Source organism: Hippopotamus amphibius, chromosome 2 (genome assembly GCF_030028045.1).
Source record: "Hippopotamus amphibius kiboko isolate mHipAmp2 chromosome 2, mHipAmp2.hap2, whole genome shotgun sequence".
Classification (NCBI taxonomy): domain Eukaryota; kingdom Metazoa; phylum Chordata; class Mammalia; order Artiodactyla; family Hippopotamidae; genus Hippopotamus; species Hippopotamus amphibius.
In genome coordinates this window covers 139,211,570-139,231,999 of record NC_080187.1, presented here as the reverse complement: position 1 = coordinate 139,231,999, position 20,430 = coordinate 139,211,570, and the positions used below count along the sequence as shown (strand labels likewise).

At 42.7% G+C, this 20,430-nt stretch overlaps 1 long non-coding RNA gene across 1 annotated transcript; it reads left to right on the top strand.

Annotated features, from left to right (window-relative positions):
- The first annotated feature begins 3,741 nt into the window (after positions 1-3,741).
- Positions 3,742-20,046, top strand: LOC130843957 (uncharacterized). Its single transcript, XR_009051108.1, has 3 exons — positions 3,742-3,855; positions 11,390-11,467; positions 19,706-20,046. It is a non-coding gene; the product is annotated as an uncharacterized LOC130843957 (long non-coding RNA).
- The last annotated feature ends 384 nt before the right edge of the window (positions 20,047-20,430 follow it).

Here is a 20,430-nt window from a genome sequence, read left to right as displayed (position 1 = left end):
GAGCTGCTCTCACAGTCAAATAGAGCTCTTAAACCGAGACCTTTGGAAATTAGGAAACCTTGGAAGCAGATACAGGCTAAAAGCTGGCCCTTCACTTCCCTCTTCTCTCTGCCTTGTCCACACATTCATTTCCTCTCACACAAAGCAAGTACCTTGCAAATGCCAAAATTGCCTAAATGTAGAAATCAATTCATCCAGAACGAAGGCATCAGAGAATGTTTTTAAAATTGCACATCTGTGTCTCAACTCGTGAAACTTGAATGAAGTTTACGAAAGAACTATTTAATTTTGTTTTCTTTCCCCTTTCTGGCTTCAATTCGGATCTGATGGGTCTCCGTCACATTAGCTTGAGGAGGCCCTCTGTTAATGCACTTAAATCTTGACCCGCAGACCCCAGAGGGTATATAATTCCCAGTTGAGCTGTGACTAGAGCGCCACTTGGGGAGGCCTTGGCCTCAGTGCACATTAGGGACAAAGTTTGTGACACAAGACACTCTTTAGCTGGGGTAATTTTAGCTGGTCTCTTGAAGTAGATATCAGGTCTATGTGGAAATCTGCTTTCCTCTCTTTTTCCCTTGAAGATCTTTGTTTCTCTCTTTTCACTTTAAGAACGACACCACCTCCTGATTTTCTACTTCAAGTATTCAGTGACAGAAAGACAGCAGCTGTGTAACACACACACACACACACTCATGGGGAGACTGATTTTAAAAGTAAGCTCAAAACTTTCTCACTTCAGCTGGGTTTCCAAATGAGAGAGGAGCCTTCAGAATCACTCTTGTGTTGGGACCTTGCCTGTCTGAGCTGATGGTTACACATTGCAGCTACTCATTTGTTTCTGCCTTGCTTTCCCAAATGCTTCTACTGAGTTATGCCAGTTATCACCTGCTTAGTATGTGACACTTTATCTGCCAAGACAAATGTCCTATTAGAAAAGCCTTCCAGCGAATGAGGGCAGTACAGGGTTGCAACACAGAAAGGTTGAGCTTTTTCTTTTAATCCACTTTCTTCCCAGATCTTTCCTGCAGCTGAGGTCGGTGGGATTTTTATTATATGCGGGCGTGTTGTATTTAATTTACAGAGACAGAGCCTCAGATAAATGGGTCCTGATTGGTAGGATAACCTGCCCTTGAAACTCCAAAACCCTGACAGTAAATTTGATCAAAAGAAGTGACAATGATTAAAAGCAAATGTTCACAAATGTTGTGGAGCTACCAAAAAATGAGGTCATCAGATTTTTCAGGGCACTTCTATAGACTTCTCACAATCATAACATTTTTTTAATTAAACGAACTAAATGCTTTTGAAAGTGAGAAGCTGACTGCTTTGGTAAGGGCCAGAAATAGAAGGCAAGCTCTAGGGTGCCTTAACAGTGAGACTTTACAGCCTAAACTGCTTCTGCTAATAAATTTCAGGGCTGGATTACAGCCCTCCTGCTTTTTCACTCCTGCGGGGCCTCTGAGAACTTGTTTGTCAGAGTGAAGATCATTGTCTCCAGACTTAGCAAACATCTCAAAACTCCGGTTCATGTTATGAGAACCATGGACTTAGCTCTGCAGGTGAAAAGTGAGACAAATGCTCTAGTCATAGTGTCAGTATTCAAATCCAATCTCTCCCATCCCCAATAGCACCATCAACACAAAACCAAAATCCCAGCTAGCATACGGCTCTTTGGCAACTTTAATTTTTGAAAATGTAATTTTCTCTTTCCATGGGGTAGGGGTGGGGGTGGGGGCGAGGGTAGGTAGAGTCATGAGTTCATAAAAACAAGTCAAATCTGTGGACAAACATTGTCATGGCAATTTAGAAAAGCAAATCCAATTATGTCACCCTCCTGCTTGGAATGCTTCAAGGACTCACTATACATTTCGTGTTAAAGCCAAAAATTGCATAGCCTCGCTCCCCAGACCCTTTGCCATCTGACCTCTGCCCAACCTGCCAGCCGCTGCCCTGGCCCTGCCCCTGCACCATCCTTTGGTCCCCTTGGTCAGAACCAGAGGCGATTTCATACCCTGTGCCTAGGCGTGTGCTGTTCGCTCTGCAGGTAGAGTCAGTCCAACCTTCCTTCCTCACCTCGTCTACTCCTGCTCCCACCTGCCCGCCTCCCCTTCATGCCTTACTTCCCAACACACACACACATACACACACACACACACACACACACACACCCCTCAAGCAGTTCCTGAGAATCCCACTAGATACTCTTCCTGGGACAAGCCCAGACTCTAGTTTTGCCCTTATAGATCTCACAACTATAGTCTGACTTGTCTGTTTCCCCCTCTAAACTGAGACCCACAGTGCATTTATACATCCCCAGTTCCCGGTTCAGTCCCTAACCCAGAATATGTGCTTCATCATTTTATGGAATAAAAGAATAATTAAATTGCCCGTTTCTGTTTCTGAAACACCGAGTATCCCAGACTGGCCTTCAGCTCATTTTTGATCAATGAGTCCTACATTAGAAAGAATAGATGATGCTAGGACTCCTAGAAGGACTTGGGAAATACAGAAAGAAGCACAGGCCAGCCCAGGAGATTGGGTGACCACGATTTAACTAGCTATGAGCCAGACATTGTCCTGGGCACTTTAACATGTATGCTCTCACATAGTCGTCTCAACAACTTTCCAACGTAAGACTTGTTTTCTCCATTGTTACAGATGAATAAGCTGCCCAAAGCCTATGCAGACAGGGAGTAGCAGAGTTCCTTTCCAGATCTTTATGATTCTAAAACGTAGCATGGATGCATAACTCACTCTTCTATCTCTAGGAGGATCTGGGTGAGCAGAAAATGTCCTGGTTTCTGTGTTTTGAGAGAAAGACGTGCGGATTCTTGAGATCTACAAGAGCCTAGGTCTGTCTAGGGTTCGAGCACAAAGTGATCCCGACACCCTCTGACCCCGGAATTTATTCACAAAGTTCAGATTCAGAGAGGGAGGTGGACCTGGAGATGACGGGGAAAACCCAGACCAAGAACAAACTGTGACAAGCTTTTTTTCATTTTGTTTAGGTCTCTATGAACCCATGCCATTGTTTTTAGGATAGCACGCAGGCAATGTACTGACACCTTTATTTTTGGCTAGTCCACATTGCAGATGTTATATAATAATATAAATAAATCTGTGCCTCCATTTTGAATGTATTATACACAACTTTATTGAGTATCAGTACCGTAAAGAGGAGAATTAAACAGGTACACTGCCACCTACGTGATTGTAGGACTTTCTGCCACAGCAGCACCAATGAGATTCTGTCAGTGATGACAACTCCAGTGACCTGCCCAGTGGTCTCTCTCAGGCCCAGTGGAGCTGCCCTTTCTCCCCAGGGCAGTCCTCTTCAGTCCTCTGGAGTCTGTGAGAGCAGCTGCACTTTGGCAAGCCCTGGCCTGGGATTAGCTTGGCAGGAGGTTACCCTGGGACGTCTCTGACTCATATCTTTTCGGCAAACTCTGAGCACCAAGCCCCAGCCCTGCCCTCTTTTGCTTTTCCTTTGTGCTGATTCACACTGGGCTGGGATTTTATTGTCAGCAGTCATAATTGTGCATGGGTGGAACTTGGATTTTAGAGATGACAGGAGGCCAAGTCTAGGGCTTCTGTTAGCTTTGTTATTCACTGTGTCACTTTTCTTAATTGAAAAGAGGAAGGAAGGCGAGGAGGGAGGATAGGAGAGAGGAAGGAAGGAAAAAAAAATAATGAGCTGTCCTCCAACCCACGCTGAGACTTATTCTCTTTCACCCTCTATATTTTCTGTAAGCCCTTCGGAAGCCTTGTTCTGGATCTAGTTCACAAGAAAAGAAGCCAGATATAGTAGGAAAAGTATGGGTTTTGGAGTCAGCATATCTGAATAATTGGATGATGGTGGGTAAGTTGCTTCACCTCTTTGAGCCTCTCTTTCCTCATCTGTAAAACAGCAATAATAATAATATTGACCTTGTAGGATTGTCATGCTGCTTAGGAACATTGCATATAAAGTGCCTGGCACATTAGAAAGCATTTCATAAATGGTGAATATAATTGTTACAGCTATGTTTATTAAGAGACACTTTGAAGCAGTGAGAATGTGGCCTCATAGAGTAGATTATAAATTTACATTTCCTTCCTCTGAGATTGTGGTGGATTGTAACATCCTCCCCAGGAGTGGGGCCTGGGCTGTGTCTAGTGTCATGGTGGTAGGGTCCTGGGGACTGACTCAAGCTGTGAGAATATCCCAAACAGTACAGGAGAGGATGAGGCAAGAGATGGGGGGATAAAGAGATCTGTCTGGCTCAGTGGCCGGCAGCTCTCCCACTTTCTATCAGCATAATCTTGGGCAAGTCGCTTAAATCACTATGACTTAGCTCTTTTATCTGTATCTGTCTTTTTGGGTTGTCTTGAGGATTAGAGGAGGTTACACATGTAAAATGCCTAGTGCAAAAAAAGTGCTTAGTAAAAAAAATATCTCAGATGTTAAGGAGACACAAGTTGAAATGTATGAATTCAAGTGAAGTTTGGCATAGACTTTGGAGCAATACTGCCTGATTCAAGTCTGATTTCCCCTACTCTTGCCTTCATTTTCTCATCTGTAAAATGGGTATAATAATTTCCTTATCTGTATTTATCACATACTTTTGTCATGAGGAATAAATGAGTTAATACACTTAAAGCGTTTAGAACATGACTTGGTATATGGCCAAATACTATATAAATATTTGTTAAACAGATAGAGGGTCCGAGTGCTGGGACAAGAATAGAATACAAAATCAGAATAGTAGAAAACAAAATTGGTTGACCCTGAACCAGAATGTGGCATAAAGAACAAAAACAGTGATGAAGCAAGAACTTCCAAGGCAATTGCCTTAAGTGGAGCTGAAACATTCACATTTAAAGCACCTTTTTTTGTTTTTCCTTTTTAATTGGCTGTAGGCAGTGAAGTGTGAGGGTGTGTCAGCCTGGGTTAAAGGCCAGGATCGGAGTGGACATGGTCCTTCCCACCAGCCGTGGACTCTAGGAGAGTGCCACGGCCTCACTGGAACAGCAGGTCCTGCTCACTTAGCTTCCAGACCTGGTGTCTAGGGACAGTGGCTTGAAACCTTTTCTGGGGGTGTGGGTTTGCTCAGGGAAAGCCCGTTCTTCAAGGAAAGGCCACTGCTTCACAAAGGCCTGGGACCATTTCCAAGGTCAACATATGAGTTGCTGAGAAACCACAGCTACTTCTGCTCCTGTCTAACTTTGGTGCACAAGCAGGATGTGAAATATTCAAATTCCAGTGAGAGAGCCAACTGTGCAAATTCCTGATGGGCAAATTGAAGCCCATTATCTGTAATTACAGTCGCCCGAATAACATGCCAGAGAGACCCTGTTTTCCAGCCATCAGTAATCGCAGCTGCCGCTCTGGTGCCAAATGCATCCAGGGAAAGTCCCAAGAATGGAGACGGGCAGCCCTCACAGAGGATTCCTGGCAGCCGCTGTCAAGTAACCCAAAGCTCCTCTGCTTACCACCTTCAGATGGCTCCTATAGCTCTCAGGATACACTAGTTAGTTAGGCTTGTCATCATCTGGTCCATCTTCATCTTGAACTTTTTCTCCCCTTCTTCACTGAAGCCATACTGAATTATTTGCTTATCATGAACGACCTGGTCTCAAATTCTGTCATGTTACCTTTCATTAAGGTGCTTTCCCATATGTGATTTAGTCCTTCTGCCTGGAGTTACCTCATCGCTAACTCCAACTCCTCCTTAAGCACTTAGCTCTGCCCCTTTGTCTTCTCTGAGAAGCTTATCTTGACTCTCTCAGGCTGGATTTAATCCCTTTTCTCTGGGCCCCTACACCTCTGCCCATACAACATCACATGATCATTCTATGCTTGATTGTTCTCCCCAACTAGACTATGAGCTCCCTGAGGGCAGGGACCACATCCTATTTGGGTATTTTAGAACCTAGCATCCATCCAAAGGATGGTGGCTGTGTGAACAAATGATGTCTTCCTTGCTCAAGCACTAATGGGATTATTCCTTCATTTGGTTAGATCAAAAGATTCTTCTCTTGGAATGACTACTCAAAGCAACTTTAAAATCAACCAGTGAAAATCCAAGAAGAGCATTTCATTGATATACTGAGGATAAATTCAATTTACAACATGCCCTTCTATCTTTAATACTGTTTAATCTAAAGAGGGTAGGTTCCCTAGGTATATAATAGATCGTAAAGACTTAACCTTATTGCTTCTGTTTCATCACTTATGAAGGCCTTATTTAAATATGATTTGCTATTAGTCTGCTTGCAGTTATCAAACAAAGTCCAAAGGTTTTTATTTGATTTTTATTCATGACATTACTTGATGTGTAACTATTAAGAAATGTTTATTTTAAGCAGAGGAGCAGAAACCTCGTTATCTAAATGACTGGATCACCTCACTGCAGACTTTTTGCCAGTCTAGCCACTTCTCTTGTGATAACATTGTGGCTATTCAAAATATTGTGGGGTCTCTACCTTTTTTTTGCTGAGAGTACAAATTATTACCATCCACCTTTTTATGTGAAAAACTGAATCTCAATGAGACTTAAGTAATCTGTAGAGCAAGTAACCAGTTATTGGAAAAGTCCAGATTTGAGCCCAAGTCTGTCTGGGTCCAAAGGCTCTGGAAAGATCTTGACGTTTCTGGAATCCCTTCTTGAATTGCTTGTCTAAATATTCATTCATTCATTGAACCAATATTCATTGACCTCCTATCCTGTGCCAGACTCTGTGTAGGCAATGGGACATGTTAATGAATAAAACAGATCAAAAATCCCTGCCCGTATGACTTATATTCCAGTTATGGACGACTGACAATGGACAAAACAAATAAGTAAAATAAATAGTGTATCACATAGTGATAACTGAAAAATAGAGCAGGGAGGGGGACAAGCATTACTAGGTTGGAGGAAGTCATAATTGAAAATACATTGGTCAGGAAAAACCTAATTGAGGAGTCAGTTAAGCAAAGATACAAAAAAGATTAAGTTCTATGAGACTGTTATTAACTCTGAGGCCCCAAAGGCTCAAGGGAGAGGGACTTTTTTTTGAAAAGCCATTGTGTCAGGACTTTTTCTCTTGCAAGTGACTCAAACATAGACACAAATTGACTCAAATTGACTTAAGCAAAAAGTGGGAATTTATTAGCTCAGGAAATTGAAAAGTCTAGGCCAGGCTGGATACAGGGGTCAAACCATGGCACTAGGACACAACCTTCTTCATTTGTATCTGTCTTACACTGTTTAAGCTGCTATAACAAAAATACCATAGACTGGGTGGCTTAAACAATATACATTTATTTCTCCCAGTTCTGGAGACTGGGAAGTCCAAGATCCAGGTGCTGACAGATCAGTGTCTGATATGGGCCAGCTTCCTGGTTCACAGATGGCTATCTTCTCACTGTGTCCTCACATGGCAGAAGGAGTAAGAGAGCTCTCTGGGGTCTCTTTTATAAAGGCATTAAAGGGCTCCACCCTTGCGACCAAATCATCTCCCAAAGGCCCCACCAACTGATACCAACACACTGGGGTTAGGGTTTCAACATAGGAATTTGGGGGGGGTGGGCACAACCATTCAGTTCATAGCAGTATCTCTACTTTCCTCTGCTGTGACTTTATTCTCTAGCTCCATATGGAGGTGAACTGGCTGCTGTCACCTCCAGGTCAACATCCTGCCAGGTTCAAACTCAGAAGGAAAGCGAGGATGTCCCTTTACCTAGAGTCCAAGCAAAAGTCTCATCACATCTCATTGGGTTGCAGGTTCATCTGGACACATTACTGTGATCAGGAAGGAAACACAATGGCTCTGATTGGCTGGGTGTGGTCACCTGCCTGCCCTTGGAGTCAACTTACTGACAGCAGGGAAGGGTGGGGCTCAGAGGAAATTTGGGGTGTTGTCGGAAGGAAATGAATGACTGCTGAGTGGAGAAAGCAATGAGTATCCACTATATCTCTGATCTAAAAATGATCTGTTTTATTCCATTGTGTGCGATGTTGATCCGGTGAACTCCATGCCCAAAGGATGGTTCAGTGTAGATTTCTCCCTAAGAGATGGCCTGCAGATAGTTGTGCAAGTTTGTCCAGTGGGACTGGTGGTTTCTGGGGTCTCCTGCCACCATACAGATGTGTGGGCAGCACAGACATGGGCAGTCAGCCCCTGGAGGATGGTTGGATGTGCGGTTTTGGCCCGTGATCTCTTGTGTTTCCTCTGTGGGCTTCAGGGAACCACAATCACAACAAGTGCCTGAACATCACCAGAGTCAGAAGTTTGTGGCTTTGAGTCTTGTTCCACTTCTACTGACCAACACGTTACCCATTGGGCCTGACAACCTGCTAAGGTTGCCAACCTGTCTCTAAATCCTGAAAACGCAGCCCACCACGTCAGGAGAACATCACTATTTCCCCAGGAAGTTCTATGCTTGTGCTTTGGGTTAGATGATCCTGGGCTGGATCTTAATGTCATGGCTCACTTGCTGGGGGACCCTGGGCAAGTCATGTGACTTCCTGAGCTCTGGTTTTCTTCTTTGCATCATGAAAGAAAGTAGCATGTGGCCCGGCACACATGGGAGCTCAGAAAAATTTGCTCTTTTTTTCCTCTTCCCTGCTCCCTTTTCCCAGGAGGCCATAATCATTCTCTCTCGGAGTCGATGTTATGCAACTTGCAGATAAACCTGTCAAATGGAAAGGAATGAGAGGGATGGGCAAGCGAACCCTGAGGCACCCCTGGGGGCTGTGCAGTTGAGTGGAAGATCACAGGGTTTGGAATTAGACTGGGTTTGGAGTCCAGAAGGCCTTGGGGAAATAGCCTAATATCTGAGAGTCATTTTCCCCATTTCCCAAAGTGAGAAAAACATTTACTGCTATTTATGGTTGTTGTGAGGATAATTGAAATAATGCATGTGGGGACTCTGGCACATTGAGGTCTTCAGTAAGTCTTAGTTCCGTTTGTTTTTGACAGTAACTAATGCCTAAGTGAAATCTGATTGGCAACCAAGAAACTCATATGAAAATGCCCAGAGAGAATGATCTATTTTTCTGTAGGCTGGAATGTCCAGATCTCTGCCCTATTCTCCTCCCTATTTGATCGTGTGATGTTTTTCCTTATTTTGGAGGCTGGGCAGAAGAAATAAAAGGTGGCCAGGCAATCTGTCATGCACGTAGAGGATGCTGTGTGTCAGGCGTGGGCAACCAAGTGAATAAAAGATATGATGCTTGTCCTTGAGAAGCTTCTGACTTAAGAGAAATAAAGCATGCAAAAGAGGCTATTTTTAAACACTCATGAGCAAAAGAATAGCCCGTTTGCCAAATGCCAAGGTACAGTGAAGTCGTGACCAGAGTTGGGTGTGAAAAGTCAGGGAGGTTTCTAACAGCAGAGATCAGCAGGGAGAAGGGGCCCCAGCAGAAGCCCAGAGAAAGAATGAAAAAATCTCTTGCATGTGGACTTATCTGCACAGAAGGAAAGATGGTATGGAGATAATGAGATAAGTCAAGAGGCTCTTACGCAATCAAATGAGGTCAATCAAGTCGGTGTTATTACCTGTTGCTACTGCTGGTAACTAAAACAAATCCAAATAGTCTCCCCAGACTGACTGGTTGGAAGAAGAGTTGAAACTCTCATCCACACAAGGTGGGGACCACCCCTGTTATCATAGTTTTATTGAAGCGTGAACTTTCCAGCAATTCTTACAAGGTGGCAAGGCTACCTGTCTCTGTGTAAGGTTGCATTGAATAAGAGCTAGAAGTCCATTACGCGCCATGTGTCAGCACAGAGCAAGTCATGGTGCCACCTCTTGTTGGGGTGTAGATCACTGGATTTGCTACCCCCACAGCCGAGGACAGAGGATGCTGAAGTCGAGGCTCTGTTTCTGGACACTTGTCTACAGTTTCAATCCCCAAAGCCTGTCTTAGCTTCTGAATAGAACCTTCGTCTGTGTTACTCTCTATAGCGGGGTGACATCATGGCACAGTGGTTACAGGCATGGCTCTGTTTCTTATTTGCTGGGTAACTTAGCTGGCCAAATATAGGGATGACCTGAATACAGGCAAACGGAGATATTGTTGATTTGGTTCCAGATCACCACAATAAAGTGAATATCGCAATAAAGTGAGTCACACAATATTTTTTGTTTCCCAGTGCATATAAAGGTTATGTTTACACTATGTTGTAGTCTGTTAGTGTGCAATAGCATTATGACTAAAAAATGCATACCTTAATTTAAAAATACTTTATTGCTTAAAAATGCTAACCATCATCTGAGTCATAAGTTTTTGCAATAGTAACAGCAAAGATCACAGATCACATAACAATCATAACACTAATGAAAAAGTTTGAAATGTGAGCATTAACAAAATGTGACACAGAGACACTAAGCGAGCAAATGCTGTTGGAAAAATGGTGCCGATAGACTTGCTCGAAGCAGGGCTGCCGCAAACCTTCAATTTGTAAAGAATGCAGTATCTATGAAGTGCAATAAAGTGAAGGGTAATAAACGAGGTATGCCTGTAATGGTAATTCTCTTCTATGATTGCTGGGGGGTAATTAATTTAAAAGGCTTAGCACAGTGTCTGGCACATGGTAATCATTTACTAAATAGTAATTTTTTTTATTATCTTAAACTGGTTTGGAGTTTGGTGAGGTTGGGATGCTGTTTTTCTCTACAGCACAAAGAGCAGATTTATCTGGCTCAGAATGGACTCAAATTTAGGTTAAATTCAGGTGTGTTTCTAGCATGGTCAAATGGAGAATCTTCTACCTTTAACTTTCTGGTCATTTGAATGTTTGAAACACTCTTCAGTAAGAAGGTTCGTGAAAAGACTCAATGGGGAATTTCCTGGTCCAAGTGTTAGGACACTGCACTTTCATTGCTGAGGGCGCAGGTTGGATCCCTGGTTGGGGAACTAAGATTGCAAGCCGTGGGTGTGGGACTCAACGAAACAGAGGCCTGTGTGTATGCTAGCTTTTTCTTTCTTTCTTTTTTTTGAGGATTCAAAGTGCAATTACTTTTTCAAAGCATTGCCTAGAAATGGACCTTATGTATTTGTCTGTTATGCATAAAGTAATACATACAAACAGTTTATACATGTGTATGAACTACACCATGTTCATTAACTTTAAACATGATGAACCAGGTGCCACTGGATACAGAAAGACTCAACAATGGCTTTACCGCTTACTAAATATGTGACCTGGAGAAAGTTATTTTATCTCCTGCCTCAGTTTCCTCAGCTGGGAATTGTGGCTAAGTTATCGAACTCAGAGGGCTGTTGTGAAGATTAAATGGGATAAATGGAATGCATCTGACATGGAGAAGTACTTAACTTTATTTTTTCCTTTTCTTCAGTTAAATAAAAGTTAAACTGGGATCTAGAGCATTGTTGTTGAGTCTTGGTGTCTTCTTCAGCTCCTTTACACTCTAGGACAGTTTGAAAGAAATTACAGAGAAGAAAAAGCCTGCTTGGGAAGGAAGAGAACTGGATGGGTGAGTACATTTGATGCTTGATGCAATTCCAATAAATGTAATGACAACTGGAACCGTCTTTGGACAGATGATGATATCATGAGGGCTACTTAGGTAGCAGGTTTCAAAATGAATTGCCTTGGCATTGTTGCTAGGTTGTTTAGATAGCAGATTGCACTTATGACCTAGATCCGCAATCTCTCTGGACCACAGTTGGCAAATGGAAGCATCTGGATTCTCAAGGTTCTGGTCCAGGAGGCTGAGAGGATGCAGCTCTGTAGCCCTGGGCCAGGAGTGAAGATGCCTGCATTCTGGTCCCACTCACTGCTCGACCATGGGCATGTCACTTCATCCCTGTGTTTCAGCTTCCAACTGATGTTCTCCAAATTCCTTCCAAGTTCTAGTATTTTGTAATTCCATGAATGTGCAACTTGGTTCTCAGCTGCAGAATATGGTCTAAATGGACCAAGGCAATGCCAGAATTTAATTGCCTCGTTCCTTTATGAAAATTTTCTGGCTTTCTAAAAGGGGCAGGGAAGAGTTCAGCAAGATTAGTAATGAGAATACGTCACTAAGTTCAGGACACAGAGTGAGGTTTTTAATGACCTGGAGGTGGTACCCTGTGATGCCTCCAACACTCCCGCCCCCCAGGGTCTGAGTCCTCCTGTTTGGGAAAGATCATTTTTCAGTGTCTAGCCGAGGTTGTTCTCTTATATTCAGAGCTGGTTTTCAAATCACATCATTTCAGAGAGGCTTCCCTCTGCTCTCAGACACCCAGCTGAGGCAGTCCACAACCTCTTTCCACTTGTTGCTGTGGATGGATGTGTCAGAGCAAGTAGAGTCATGGGGAAAGCATGAACTCTCCTACGTGCTCCCCAATCAGGTCCCTTCGGGGATGTTTTCTCTGGAACCAAGCTCAGTCACTTGCTAAACTCTCAAAACAGAGATGTCTCTAAAATTTTATGAGGTCTCTTTGTTGCCAGGTGAAGTACTTTGTTGTGTTTATAAAACTGACTGAAGGCTTCTTCTGAGAGAAGCCACCCATTGAAGGGTGAGAACTGGCCACCCAGAATTTAACTGGGAATTTTCTAGCACAGACAAATACCATCGGCCATTTTTACATTTTTTTAAGCACTTGGCCATTGGCGAAGCCCCTTCACATGTCTCGCATCACCTTATTGGTTTCACAACATTGCTATCTGGCAGGTATAATTAAACCCATTTAGCAGATGAGGAAAGTGAAGTTCAGGGAGAGTACTCAAGTCACAAAACAAATAAGGAGTGAATGTAGGACTGTAAATCACAGTCTTCTGATCCATGAATACAGCAGAACCAGGAAGTTGATTTAAGCCCACATCCCCATAAAGCAGGAAGAATCTGTGAACAGGTCTCAGTTCATGATCTCACGATTCACTGGCCCGATTCATTTGCCGATACCATTTTTATGGTGGTTTAGTCACTTTCCTGACACTCTATGTCTCATGCAGATCTAAATTAAGTAGATAAGATACTGGGACTACTTGTAAGAAGTTTACATTCCAGAGAAACAATTCAAGTGAGAGAAAAAGCAGAATTTTATGTTTTTTTGTTTAAAGTGAGAGAGAATAAGGGACAGGAGACTCAAAAAAAATGTTCTTATAGGAAAATTCATTCTATGAAGGCAAGGTGAAGTCATCAATACATTTTCATTCATCAGACATTAACTAAGCATCTATTATGTGTCAAGCTCTGTGGTCCCATTGGGGATCCAATGGTATATAAGAAGACTTAGTTCCCACGTTAAGAAACTGATAGCACTAAGGGGGAGACAGAAATGTGAACTGGATGTTTCAAATGGCTGTGATAAATGCTCCAGGAGAGACGTATATGTGAAGTTTGTGGTACATCAAAACAGGGGACGCCTGACAGAACAGGTAATATTACCCAAATTGTAAAGGGTTAATAAAATCTTGCCAAATAAATAAGGGGCAAATGATCATTTCAGAAAATCATCATCTGCAGATGTAGAGAATGGACTTGAGGACATGGGGCTGGGGCGGGGGGTGAAGGGGAAGATGGGATGAGGTGAGAGAGTAGCATAGACATAGATACACTACCAAATATTAAATAGACAGCTAGTGGGAAGTTGCTGTATAACACAGGGAGATCAACTTGATGATGGGTGATGCTTTAGAGGGCTAGGACAGGGAGGGTGGGAGGGAGGGGATCTGGGGATATATGTATAAATACAGCTGATTCACTTTGGTGTACCTCAAAAACTGGTACAAGAGTGTAAAGCAAATACATTCCAATAAAGAGCTTAAAAAAAAAAAAAGAAAATCGTCATCATTGTTGGCAACTTCCCATTATCATATAATTACTTCCTATATGCCAGACACTGTTCTAAACATCACGTGGACACGAACTCACCTGATCCTCGCAATAAACCACAAGGCAGTTTTGTAATTATCCCCTTTATTCAGATGAGAAAAGTGAACAGAGAGATTAAGTGACTCACCCGAAGCCACGTGGCCAGGAAGTGGCAGAGTCAGGATCCGAACCTGGGCCATCCAACTGCAGAGATTGCATGGTGGACCACGGTGATGCCTACAGTGGAAGGCTCAGCTGTGCAGAGATGAGCGGGTGTGCATGGGTGTCTGTGGGAAGAACAGGGAGCCTGTCAGTGGGCAGGGAGCACAGCACACAAGCTGTGTCTGCCTTCGTTGCCCTCCAACCTACTTTTCTGTACCCCTGTTCCCATTTTCTCATCATACTCTTCATGCAGTACCATTTTAAATTCATAGCTCGAGATGTTGAATCACACCAGCGATGCAGATTTAGGCTGTGAACCTGCAAGAATGCTAGCTCATGGCCACAACCCCTTAGAGACAGGTTGTCTTTCTCTTCTTTTCTTCTGACTCTGCTTAGTGCCAAGATCTCACTCCCTGCAGTCCACGGGAGTGTTGGGGGAGGGGCCCGTTTGTTTCTGCTTCACACATCCTTGAAAAACTGCCTGTGGAAGCCCTGGCAATCCCTGGCCTTGCCTTCTGTCCTCCGTCCTGAGAAGCTGTCAAAACAGTTTCACAGCTCAGATGATCCAGATTAACAAATGCCTTCAGAAGAAAAGTGATTTTGATGCTCTGCTTACTTCCCAGGGTTCTTGCTTCCTTCTAGATTTAGACCTGGATTTTTTTTTTTAAACCATTTTGTCAGTGCTTTGATACTTTTATGAGGATGAAAAGAAAAATTACCCAGCATGCTTAGCTATTTCAGCAGCAGGGTTGGTCCAAATGACTAGTCCTTCAGTTACAGGAAACTTCAAGTTCCAAGACCCATTCAACTTTCATAGCAACCCTATGATGTAGATACAATTAACTTGATTTTTCCAATGAAGCAAATATGATTCAGAGAGTTTAAGTAACTTGCAAAAGGTCACACAGCTAATAGATGATGGGCCAAGATTCCAACCCAAGTTTCTCTAAGTCAAGTCCCTGTGTTGCTCCCTCCATATACCCAGGTTCACCACTCGTTAGCTGTCTCACCTTGGGGAAATCACTTAACCTCCCTGAGTTTATGTTTCTTCATTTACAAAATGAAGATAGTAAAATAATCTACATCAGAGATTGTGCAGATGAAATGACTTGATACATGGAAAGACTTACAGCTATGTCTCGCACACAGCGAGAACTTAAAACATGTTTGTGGTTATTATTATTATCTAGGGAAATTCAGCTTGTCTAGAATCTGGAAGCTTATGACTTGTTTAGAATAGACTACTTGCCAATCTCTCTCTCACATTCATTAATTCACCATAATTCACACACACACACACACACACACACACACACACACACACACACACACACTCGCTTTAAGCCAAGGCCATGGGTGTCTCCCCAAGTTGGAGTCCTATTTTCCAAAGGGAGGAGTTATTTCCTTTCTGGTCTCTAGGATAAGAGAGGAGGCCTGAGTAAATGTTTCGTAGTTACAGTATTTGTTGATCTCGTTTCCTAATTTGTTCTCCTGTTTTTGAAGTCCTCTTCCTTCCAGCTTCCAGATACACAGTGGATACTTTTGAAAACAGGGATTTACTATTGTGAAGGTTCTACCACCAGGCCTTTTCCTTTCTCAGACTACAAGACTCCTAAAGCATTAGTTAATTGTGTCTCTCTCTTTTTTTTAAGCTTTAGCTACCACTTCAGAGACTGCCAGACCCTCTCTAAAAAAAGAGAAGCAAAATCTAGCAGAGCCAGAGGCATCCTTGTGATGAATATCTATCAAGTTCTTGCCATGAGCAAGGCGCTCTATGTTAGCATTGGGGAGGGTATGAAGGAAGCCGTGACACAGTCCGGTGTCAAGGGAAAGAGCACAAGAGGCCACAAATAATAGTTCTATTTAACAAGAGACGATTGTCATAAAGCTGTATTTAGGGGCAAAGCGCATTGAACAGCTACCTGGGCTGGGTGCAAGTAATTCAGAGGGGAAAAAGGGAAGTGTGTGTGTGTGTGTGTGTGTGTGTGTGTGTTATAATTGGTGTTAGAGTCCCACTTGAGAGGCAAATTGAGTGAGAACAATGTCCACGGGATGGGAGTGAAGCAATGGTGGGTTTCAGGTTCAGGAAAAATGGGGAACATACCCAGTGAGAGTAGAAAGATTCTCATGGAGGAGTTCATTTAGTCTCGTTTTGTTTTTTTAGATTCCATATATAAGTGAGACCATGCGGTATTTGTTTTTGTCTTTCTGACATTTCACTGAGCATAATGCCTTCAAGGTCCATCCATGTTGTTACAAACGGCAAGATTTCATTTTGATTTTAATAGCTGAATAGATATATATCACATTTTCTTCATCCATTCACCCACTGATGGACACTTAGGTTGTTCCCACATTTAGGCTATTGTAACAATGCCATAATGAACATGGGGTGCAGATACCTTTTTGAATCAGTGTTTTTGTTCTTTGGATAAATACCCAGAAGTGGTGCTATTTTTAATTTTTTTGAGGAATCTCCATACTGTTCTCCACACTGGCCACACCAATTTACCTTCCCACCAACAGTGTGCAAGGATCCCCCTTTCTCCACATCCTTGCCCACCCTTACTTCTATCAAGATGTAATTTTATTGAAGTTTTTAATACCAATAATTCCATCATTTAAAAATGTTTATGATTTTGTATAAAACACAGATGTTACTCAAGCTCTGTTTGCTCTATATTTCTTAATCTTAATGCCTCCAGTTAAATGGTTGTGAGGTATATTGAAGGCACTTCTTTCTTGCATTACTTTGAGAGAAGGAATAAGGGAACAAAAATAGTAGGATGAGCAACAGCAAAAGGAGGGAGTGGGGTTTCAACCTTGGTCCCCAAGAGGCAGCAAAGGAAAACCAACACAAAGTGAATGAGAAATCCAGAAAGTCATTGAAAGGAGAGGGAAAATGCCTCAGGAAATGCAAGAAAAAGCAAAGGCCAAGGAGTAGGAAGTAGATAGAGGCTGAGAATCCCAGTCACAGACACTAAAGGGACTAGGATAGTCCCAGTTGGAGATGGAGGCATATTCCAGAAAGATGAAAGCCTGTCCCTGCTGGAAACGTAAAGGAGATTGGAAGCAGAGAGTGTGATGGAGTGACTGCTGTTCTGTGGTTTACGTGATAGATGCCAGCTGAGGTGAAATTGTGTGAGTAGGCGCTAAGAGGGAAAACTGTTCCTTCCCCAAGAGTACATGCTGCAAACCTGGAAATAATTCCAACACAGGCCCCTTAAAAAAACACGAATTGGTATATGGAAGTGGATTTCCAACAATTTACTAAGTGTTCAGGGTTGCAGCTGGGCTGAGCTGGGAATCCCCATAGATCCACGTAGAGTAAGCTTTTGATCACAAAGGGGAAGGGAATAGACAGACATTGGTTGAGCTGCACAACGGTGCTGTGAGAGCGATGCTATTATCTCCCTTTTTACAGCTGAGCCCAGGGACAGAGTCTAAGGGGACCGCATATTATTTGTCTATGCCCAAGGTCTCACAGCTGAGAAGTGTGAAGGGGAGATTCAAACCCTAGTCTTTCCATCCCTAAGCCTTACCTCTTACATCATGCTGGGCATTATTTCATTTTAGAAATCTCATCCAGGGCCAGGTTCTTTATGTACTTTCTCTGAGCTATAACAGGATCCAGCCATGCGCTTAAGTGTCAGCATGTCAGCATTTCAAAAACTTGCCACTTCCACATGATCCTAACACCTAGAGCTAAAATTGGACAGGATCTCAGAGCCCAAGCGTTTCTTTCCTTTTCTGATGATTTCCTGGGGGTGGGGGTGGGGGTGGAGCACGGATCCCTGAATGGGTAGAGTCCAGATTAGGAAATGTATTCTTAACTGGCACTTGGGCTTGCTCCCATATAGTCTTTCCTCATATTCATAGTCTTGTTTAAGAAATACAGACCCCAGAAGAGACCAATAAATAAATAAATAAATAAGAATCCATAGATTTTCCTTCTACTATTTGTAGGAATGATGTGATATAATTATATCATTGTCAAAAACATATTGGCTGTATCTTCTATCGTAAGTTATTGAAAGTACAAGCATTTAAAAAAAAAGTAGAAGCATTTTCAATAAAAGTATCAGCTGTTAAGGGGAAGGTAAGTGACATTCACTGTGAGCTTGTTATGTGTCTGGTGCTTTAATCTATATCATTTCACTTACTTGTGGGAGGAAGGTGTTAATATGCTCACTTACAGATGAGGAAACTGAGGTTCAGGGACATTATACAGGTACTAGGTGGCAGAGCTGGGATTTGAACCCAAGGACACTTGAATCTTAACTAGGCAGCATGTGAGGCTTTAAGAAGGAAGTCTGGGGATTAAAAGAGATAAAACCATTAAGGAGTGACCTTTAAGGGGATTAGCACAGTATCTGGAATATAGGGAGCTGTTCTATACATGTCAATTACTGTTACTGGCATTATTATTATTGGAAGACCATCTGGACAACCACCTTTTGCAGAGAATCTCTGACACATGCATTTCTCAACCAAAGCTAGCATATCCACTAATACCTGGAGATATGATACCTGGAGATGATTCTGATGGTAACACCGGCCTGTTACATTCACAGATTGATGCAGGCTCTATAAGCTTTCCAGTGTCTCCATTCTTGGAGGTAAATGGCTATCACACAGGCTTCCAGAAGGCTGTTGACTTGGCATAGTTGACAGCTGGAAGGAAAGATATAGGAATTGCCTAAGTTCAGAGCGCTGGTGGCGGTTTTAAAAAGGCAAACTCTGGCCGTCCTTGTCATTACAAGAAAACAGTCATGGGTCAGAGATAAGAGACAGAAGGGCTGAGGCAGTTGAGAAAGGCTTGCCTGGAACTCTCTCCGCCTGACATGATCCGAGGTTGGAGAAGACGATTGGGAGGGAGCTTATTAGTGAAGACCCATCTAATTAAGGTAAGAACAGAAGGAATGGCTAATATTTAAGGACTGTAGAATCAAGTTCAAATTTATTTCAGCTTTCGCCTTTAAAACTTGCTCCATGTGGGCTACTAGCTTGCTATTCAATTTTTCAAGTGTTTGAAAAATGTTACATTGGGTCATAGCGCCCTTATACTTTCTTGGTCTGGGCCTTTGTTTATGCTGTTGTCTCCATCCCCGTTCTTCGCTGGAGCACCTCCTGTTCCTCCTCAGGGCTTACTTCAGCATTATTTCCCCAAAGAAGCCTTCCTGGCTTTTTTCACCTCTGTATCTCCCTACTCTGGGTTAAGCGCCCCTCTTCTGAGCCAGATGAGACTTCTGTCGTACATCTCTACCTGCATCACAGCTCGTATCACTTTGAATTGATCTCTTGTTCTGCATTGACAATATCTGATATGTGTCTGATTCTCCTTTTAGACCAGAGCATCTGGGCCTTCTGTCATTCATCAACATAGTGACTGGTGTGCAGTAAGCTCCCAAGAATGAGGAGTTGGATCAAACTGTATCCAAAACAGGGTGAACCAATCTTGGTGAACTATGCAGACAGTAGCTGGAATCACATGCATTAAAAAAAACTTACCTTCTCTTGTTTCCGCCCCACCTACATTGTCCAGTACGCTCTCTAATTACCGAATCCTGTTTTGAGAGACAAAAAGGTATCTTGAAAGGCAAATCTGAAAATCTAAGTGTAAAAAGAGAAGACAAAATGACCACAGATGACAAGATGAAAGCTTGGGTGATGCATTTTATCTTTTCCAGAAGGCAGACTTCCTTGGGCCTCCCTGATGTTGCCTCCATTCATTTCATGTCCCTTTAGGTCAACAGCCAGAAATGACGATGGATGCTGGCTCCCACAGCAGCAGACTGCGTCTAGTTCATCTTCCTTCCAGTTCTAAGCTGGGATCCAAGCCTGGTGTGGGCTACGGTATGCAGGCTTTGAACTTCCCTGGCATTTGTACGAAACAGTGTGATCCAACTGGTAGCAGAAATTCCATGTTTATGCAGAACAACATCTGCAGATTTTATCTCCAGTACAGCCCGGTTACAGTCACACTTGGTATTTGAAGAATGAAATGAAGCAACCACAGAAAGAGATAAAATGGCAAGTACTCTCTGTCTGGAGTCTCTGTAGCTGTTTCAAATACAAATAGGCTTCACAACGAGAAATGGAAAATTGAAAGATTGAGGGTTGGGGGAGAAGACAGAGATATGAGTATTTATCTATCAGAACTAGCATATGTAATTGGTCCTGTGTCAGCTTTGGAGTGGAGGGAACATAAATTATTTAGAGCTCGAAAGATGTGGGCTCCTGGCTCTGACATGCGCAAAACGATATAGGTACAAAGCTATTCATTGCAACATTGTTTATAGCAGCAAAAGACTGGAAACAATGCAGTATCCAACAACAGAGGACTGGTTAATTAAATTATGGTATGTCCATACAATGAAATACCATGCAGCTGTAAAAGGAAAAGAATGAGGAAAGTCTTCATGCACTGATATGGAAAGATCTACAAGATATCTTGTGAAGTAAAAAAAAAC